Genomic DNA, 8243 nt, shown 5'->3' with positions numbered 1-8243 from the left:
TTTCTTATTGAAGCCAGATTGGCAAATAGTCTGAATTAAGTCTGTCACAAAAAATGTGGACTTTTGAGCAGAAGTGTAAACCTTACTGTGATTGGCTCTCATAAAACGGCAACATCGATAATCTGTGAGAACAGCCTCCGCATTTGAGCATTTTTGATGTATTGAATTATTAAAAAAAAAAAAAATTAAATCTTGCTGCAGGACAGATGTAAAAAGCATGACATTTCCATACTCTTGAATTTCGAATTTCATTTATTAAATTCCAGTGTAAGTGCATACGGTAGACCTTACCCGCACACAATAGACTGTATAATGAATAATGCAATTCAGTGGTTCTCAGCCAGTCCTCAAGACATCCAGTTTAGTTTTATTACTTTATTTTATTTTCCCAACATCCCCACATTTAACAGAATTGGGGAAATCCTGGACTTTTGGTGCAGCTTGAAGACTAAGTTTGAAAGCACTGATCTAATATTTTTAAAACTGATTTCATTTGCCTGCAAATGTGTGTCCATTTACAGGTTGTGATAGGATTTAAAAATAGCTAATAGCCACTCAAGTCAGATGCAGTGCCTTGGTGCTGAGCTTAGCTGGCCTTAATTGATCAACTTTATTTGCCAATCCAAGCTAGGTAAAACTTTGATATTTATCTAACCGGAGTTCTGAGAAGCTCATTTCTTATGTCAGTGGATTTATGAAACTGCACATATCTTTTTAACCAAGAAAGTTAAATTCAATTTGTTCTGTATCAGGCATGGTCTACTGGATTCAAATATATAGATTAGTGTGTGTATAGTGTATAATATATTATTTATTTATTTATATATATATATATATATATATATATTATACACACATCTATTTGGCAGATCGGATAGTATGCTGGTCATATCTTTTTGACATTGAGGTTTGACACCACATGTCAAAGTATATAGTGAAATCTAGACAAAATTAGCAGATTTGGAAAAATTCTCCAAATCCACTGTCACATCTGTTGCTCAGTTTACAATTTATGTGCGTAAACCTCAGTGCATCTCCGCTCTTACCAGTAAAGTATTTATCTGTGGTTTTGCCAATACGTATCACAATATTTCTTATTAGATACTAGGTTACCTGACAGTGATTGGATTTATACAGTAAATAACTTTCACTCTGGAATGTAGCATCTGAACTGCATGTCGGCTTTCGTAATTGAGGAGCTCCAAGGACAAAAATACGTATCTTCAATTGTGAATGGACAGCAAAAATCCTAAACTTAGTTACAGAATACTCAAGTTAAAAGATCCTGCCCTCCTAATGGTACAGTGCTCTCCATGTGACATTTTTCTAAAAAATAAAAATGAGCTCCTTTTACAAAAACTGTATTTTGTATAAAGCGAGTATTCAACATCTTAATGCCCCCTTATAAGATCATTTTGTAGGAATTTGTAGTTGATGGCATTAAAGTTAAGGGGCATTCTAAAAAGTAATATAAAGGTGGAGAATGACTAGACCATTTAATGTGTAAGTCTGTAATTTTCTCCACCATGTGTAGGGAGGGTTTGGGTTCTATACTGGGTATTCCCAGTCCACTTTATTTCACTCTCTCCCCAACTACATGAGTGGAGGAAGATGTGGTCGAATTGCTGAACCATTCTGTTTAATCGTGGGTTTTGTTGTATCAGAACTGCAACAATGCTTTATTGTTTTGAGGCTATAACTTGGCGATTCCAGATTTTCCTCAAATATGCTCAAAAGTCAGGTTTATTTTTTTTTTTCGCTTCATTTTTGAGTCACTTTATGAGCTATGCTGTTTTCTGCACAGCTTGTCAAATGAGTTCACTGTCAGCAAACAACTGAAATATTTTATTAATACCGCCACGCTAACAGTCAGCTGTCTATGACAATCCATGGATGTGTCATATTCTTTTAATGATCCTTGTCGTAAAGAGACTATTAACATTCATCCGAGTCATCTAAACAAAACAAAAATACTGCTTGTACATTTCCAATTGATAGCAGTTAAACTACAGGGATATGGCTGCATAATGGGACCATAAAGCTTGCAATACTACCAGACACTTGTATAAAGGGATGTCTCGCCACAATATTTCCTCACAGGTTAACAAATTCCTCACAGTACTTTGCTGTTTTGAGATCTTTCTTTTTTAGCAGAAGTCCAATAACAATGAACTATTCAAGGTTTGTAAACCATCTATGTGAGTGCATTCCGCACTCCCCCTGGTGTTGAATAATTAAATTTAAATATGTAAAAATTGAGAAGTTACATAGGCTGAAAATAAATGTATCTATCGAGTTCAGCCTCTCTCACATCTGATTTTCTGTTGATTCCACCCCCACCCCAGAAAAAACAACAGTTTGGAGAGCTTTCTGAGGAAGGATATCTTTCTATTAAGCTCTCTTTAACTTGTCCTGGGCTACAGGGACCAAGCAACCAGCCTACAAGTCAGAACTCTGTTACTGGGATCCACAAATATGTCAACCAGGACACCGTTCCAAGAGGAATTAACATACAACACTTTATTTTGAACTAGTACTAGCCTTTGCTGATTTGTCCTTAAAGTAACACTATAGATTCAGGAACACAAACTAAATATAGTCAAATCTTACTTGTATTCAAGTCTGCAACTGTCTGCTGACATCATCAGAAATGGTGGTCTGAGCCAATCATAATGCTTTCTAATGGGATTGTCTGAGACTGTCAAGGAGGCAGATCAGGGGCAGAGCCAGCACAAGTCCAATACAGCCCTGGCCAATTAGCATCTCCTAATAGAGATTAATCGAATCAATGCATCTCTATGAGGAAAGTTCAGAGACTGCATTCAGAGGGTGGAGACACTGAATGGCAGTGCTGCTCACTGTGCAGCACTGCCCCAGGAAGCACCTCTAATAGCCATCTGAGGAGAGGTCAGTGGAGATGACACTAGGCTGTAAAATAAACACTGTATTTTCTCTGAAAAGACAGTGTTTGCAGCAAAAAGCCTGAACGGAATGATTCTACTCACCAGAACAAATACAATAAGCATATCTTCTGGTGAATATAGTGTCCCTTTAAGTATGTGGTGAAAACCATAAAAATATAAACATACATAATGTGAGGACAAGCAGCATCATAATTCCTTTAAATGTATAACAATTATAACCGTGAAGGAGGCTTCTGATCTGTTTTGCATTTATTTATATTTTTTATTCTCATACATTTTAATTTGATCTTGTTCTTTCTTATTCATTTTGTTTTACTATATTTTGAGTGTGATAGAAGTCTCTTTGGAGCATTCAGCTCAAAGTTCACCCTTTGATCTCAAGAACATCAACCTTACTTCCATTTAAAAGGCACCGACAGTCTGAGCCTACTAATATGTAGCTGAGCACAATGTGAGTGAGTGATTGCATGCATTAATTTTTTTGTGTGCTCTAACCCTTAATTATTATTAACTTATTATAATTACAACTTTCCAAACTATGGGAAAACAGAGAAATAAAGATAAAACTCAGTTTTTACAATATCCTAATTTGCATATTGTGACAATGCCAACCAGGCATTTTTCGGTTTACACCAACAGAGGGCGATGGAAAGCCTGAAATAATTACCTTTTAAAACAAGGATAGCCCAACCTTGCAAACCCAAACCAGGAGTGAAAGCAGTGCGAATGGTCCCGGTACACCTGTCTCTCCAAAAGAAAACCTAATTCCAGGCCAGGGCCCATAATCAGTGGACAGGATACTGACCTGCAGTCCTCTCCAATTATGGGTAATAGAGCATTCCTTTGCATTTCTCCCTCTTCTAATGGAGACTAACTTGGTGGGAGACTCTGAACGGGGTTACTACTAGATTAGTCAGTATTTTCATTTTCTTAATCACAAGACAAAAGCAATGTTCAAGATAGAGTAAAGTTGTAACAGTCATTAACCCAGCCAGCCTTGTCATCTCCCTTAGTATATAGTTGCCACTGGGGATAAGTGTCAGCTACACCTTCTGCCTTAAGTCATGTCAGCCACTGGAAAGAACACAGTGGCTGGTGTGTCTCAGACAATAGGTTTGTCTTTGTAGTTGGGGACAGTGGCCAGCAGCACTCTGCCCCGATGCCAGCACTTCATTAGGGAGTCTGACAAGCTCCTTGAGCTCATCCACCAATGAAAAGCTCTCCTCCACTCTCACACAGGCAGAAGCAACAGAAAGTTGGGAGCAGAGGCCAGTGGCACTCTGTTCCGATGCCAGTGCTTCAGCAGGGGTTGTGGTGACTGGTGAGCTACTCAGTCTGCTGCTGGGAACATATCAGGGTTCTCTGTCCTGATACCAGCTCTTCTGCTGGAGTCGTGGGCTGCAACTTAGTAGCCAATACTCGAGATTCCTGCACCACCGATAGTTGTAGACAGAATCCATCTGCACTCTCTCCTGCTGCCATCTCTTCCACTGGGTTCCCTTTCCTCACTGTTGGAAGGCCACCTGTTTCCTCCCCCAAAACTGGATCTCCTGCATGTTGGGAACAGAGGCTGGCGATGCTCTGCCGTGATGCCAGCTCTTCTGCTGGGGCTGCACTTTGCTGCTGGAGATGGAGGCCAGCTACCACTACCTCCTCTCACTGTGTTGCAATCTGCTGTTGGGGAGGGAAGCCAACTGCCTCTTCCTTCTCTCGCGTTGCCAGCTGCTGCTGGGAGAGAGGCCGACTACCTCTGATGTAAAGTCCATTAAATCCCCAGTTTCAGGGATCACCCATGGGGAAGGGAAGAGATTAGCAGTGGCCTGCTCTCCGACCCACTCTTCCACTGGGCCAACTGCATCTGATGCCTTAAGCTCTTTGGCTACCAGAGGGTTTAGGCAGAGACCAGCGGCACTCTGCCTCAATGTCAGCTCTTCCATTGGGGGAGTGGTGTACTCCTTGAACTCCACTGTCACCAGAAGGCTATTCTCCTTGGACTAAAGCGCCAGTGTCACTGCAAGTTTGGGGCAGAGGCCAGTGATTCTCTGTCCCAGTGCCATCGCTTCAGCTGGGGTTGGAATATCCACAGTGTTTTGCTTGTAGGGAATACCTCTGAACAGTCTCATGTAGCCTCCAATAAGCCCTTTCCAGACTCCACTTGTTTTTGACCAGATACTCCAATTCAAACATTAGGGCTTGCCATATATAAAAATTATCAAGCATTGCTGCCCTATTTTGGTCAACCTTTCAACTTCCTCTCTCAGGCAGTATCCCCTTTTTATAAACAGGTCAGCATCCTGAAGTCTTTCCCATAATAGTTGAGACCGCCGAAGCCATAGCCGTCTGGACACCCTCCATACCTAAATATTCCTGCTCTACCTGCCACCGGAGAGCACAGTAACGGTTGTCCAGCTCGACATCCTACTGGACCAGCATTTCGAATTTGGACACCCATTCCTGCTGGGGCTGCTCTTCCAGTAATGGTAGCCTCAGCTCCCACTGAACTTCAGCTTGTTGCCTTGTAGTTGGGAGACATATTTTGCAGTACATCCTCTTAAGCTAGAGCGTAGTCTCCCAGCACTCCAAGCGGACCTGATTCCTCAACTCCAAGGTTTCCTCCTCTGAAACTGGTCTATTTAACAGGTTAAGTGCTTCCCACAGTCGATTCTGGAATTCATATGTTATGGTTCCTCTTGTGGCCATTGTCATAACCTGGAGAACTATCTCTGCTGGTATGTTTGGTCCAAACAGGTATAGTCTCTGTATTATATCTTTCAGGACTCTGATTCCTCAACCTCTTCCGACGAGAAACTGCCGGTCTGATGGCTCTCCATTAGGTCTCCCGAGGTGTCCTGCAAGGAAGAAGTTGATCCCACTTCTGCCACTAGATGTGACAGAGCTCCCATACTCCGAGTACCTCTGCCAAGTCTGCTTCCTTGCTGCTACAGGGCACTTCAGACCCAGTTGTCGAAACTTGACTAGTGTTTCTCAGGAACTCTTCCACCCGACTAGGCTACAGCTCTCTTCTTCCAGGCAGATATTGTCCCCTCTGCATTTGCCTCTTCAGCTCATCTCTCAGGCAGGGATCAACACCTCTGCCTGCAGTTTGATTAGCCTCTACAAAGGAAATTAAATCTCAGTCCTAGCTCTCTTTTTAAAGGAACACTATAGTCACCTAAATTACTTTAGCTAAATCTTTCGGTTTTCACCAACAGAGAGCAATGGAGAGCCCCGAAAAATCCCTTTTTAAAACAAGGATATCCGAACCTAGCAAATCTAAACCAGGGAGGAAAGCAGTGGGAATAGCCCCTGTGTACACTGGCGTACATACCGCAGTCGCAGGGGTCGCGGCTCCGACCGGGCCCGGGCCTCCAGGGGGCCCAGCCACCCTGCGACCCGGTATGTATGCCAGTGTGGCCACATTTTGCCGGCCTCTTCTCCTGGGCCCCCCGAGGCTGGCAGTGATGTAAATTTTCGGGATGGCGGGCGTACCCTGCGCGCCGCTTACTTATGCCGGAGCCAGAATATGACGTCATATTCCGGCTCCGGCATCAGTAAGCGGCGCGCAGGGGAGCTGGGCAGAGAGCGCTCAGGGGAGAGTGCTCCCTCGCCGCCTGCAGTACCGGCCGCCCAGCAGCACCACTGGACCCCAGGGAATCCCCTCAGCACTCACAAAGGTAGGGAGGCTGGGGGATTAAATAAAAAAAACGTGAGTGTGCGTCAGTGAGTGTGTTACTGTGTGCATGTCTGTTAATGAGTGTGTTAGTTTGTGTGTGTCAGTGGGTGTGCTACTGTGTGTGTTACTGTGTGTGTGTCTGTTAATGAGTGTTAGTTTGTGTGTGTCAGCAGGGCCGGCCTTAGGGGTGTGCGAGCTGTGTGGCCGCACAGGGCGCCATGGTGCAGGGGGCGCCCTGCGGCCGCATAGCTCACACGGCATGTCTGTTAGCCGCAATGCTAACAAGACATTTGCCTTGGGCGGCATTTTCCAGGGGGCGGCAAAAAAAGCCGCCCCCAAATGCCCAAGGCAAATGTCTTGTTAGCCTTGCGGCTAACAGACATGCCTGGCTGCTGGGCGATCGGGCGGGCGGCCGGCGAGGGAGCACTTCCCCTGAGCTGTTTGCTCAGCTCCCTCGCCGGCCGCAGAGTGAGGCTGGGAGGCGGAGCCGGAATATGACGTCATATTCCGGCTCCCAGCCTCAATCTGCGGCGCGCGAGGAAGTTGAGCAAACAGCTCAGGGGAAGTGCTCCCTCGCCGGCCGGCCGCCCGACCACCCAGCCCAGCAGCCACTGGACCACCAGGGAGGAAGAGACCCCCCCAGCATTCCCAAAGGTAAGGAGGCTGGGGGGGTGTCTAAATAAATTTTACAAAATGTGTTAATGTGGGTGAGTGTGTGTGTGTGTGTGTATGTTAGTGTGTGTATGTTAGTGTGTGTCTGTGTGTGTGTGTCTGTTAGTGTGTGTGTGTGTATGTTAGTGTGTGTCTGTGTATGTTAGTGTGTGTCTGTTAGTGTATGCGTGTGTATGTTAGTGTGTGTCTGTGTATGTTAGTGTGTGTCTGTGTCTGTTAGTGTGTGTCTGTGTATGTTAGTGTGTGTCTGTATGTTAGTGTGTGTCTGTGTATGTTAGTGTGTGTCTGTGTCTGTTAGTGTGTCTGTGTATGTTAGTGTGTGTCTGTGAGTGTGTTTGTCTGTTAGTGAGTGTGTGTGTCTGACTGTGTGTGTGGCTGTCTGCCTGTGTGTGTGTGACTGTTTGCCTATGTTTGTGTGTGTGTGAGACTGTCTGCGCGTGTGTGTGTGTGTGTGTGTGTGACTGTTTGCGTGTGTGTGTGTGACTGTCTGCCAGTGTGTGTGTGTCTGTCTGTCTGTCTGTGTGTGTGTGGCTGTCTGACAGTGTGTGTTTGTCTGTGTGTGTTTGACTGTTTGTCTGTGTGTGTGTGACTGTGTGTGTGTGTGTGGCTGTTTACCTCTGTGTGTTTGGCTGTCTGCCTGTGTGTTTGTGTGTGGCTGTGTGTGTGGCTGTCTGCCTGTGTGTGTGTGTGTGTGTGTTTGTGTGTGACTGCCTATGTGTGACTGTCTGGGCAGACTAGATGGGCCGAATGGTTCTTATCTGCCGTCACATTCTATGTCTGTGTGTGTGTTTGTGTGTAGCTGTCTGCCTGCCTGTGTGTGTGTGTGTGACAGGGTGTGTGGGAAGGGGTAAGGAGTGGGGGAGGGGGGGCGCTGTGAAGATTTTTTGCACAGGGCGCCCAAATGCCTAAGGCCGGCCCTGTGTGTCAGTGAGTATGTCTCTGTGTGTTTTTTTGCTAGTGAGTGTCAGTAAGTG

Source organism: Pelobates fuscus, chromosome 3 (genome assembly GCF_036172605.1).
Source record: "Pelobates fuscus isolate aPelFus1 chromosome 3, aPelFus1.pri, whole genome shotgun sequence".
Classification (NCBI taxonomy): Eukaryota; Metazoa; Chordata; class Amphibia; order Anura; family Pelobatidae; genus Pelobates; species Pelobates fuscus.
The sequence above is the reverse complement of the archived record's forward strand: the minus strand, read 5'-3'. Positions refer to the sequence as shown.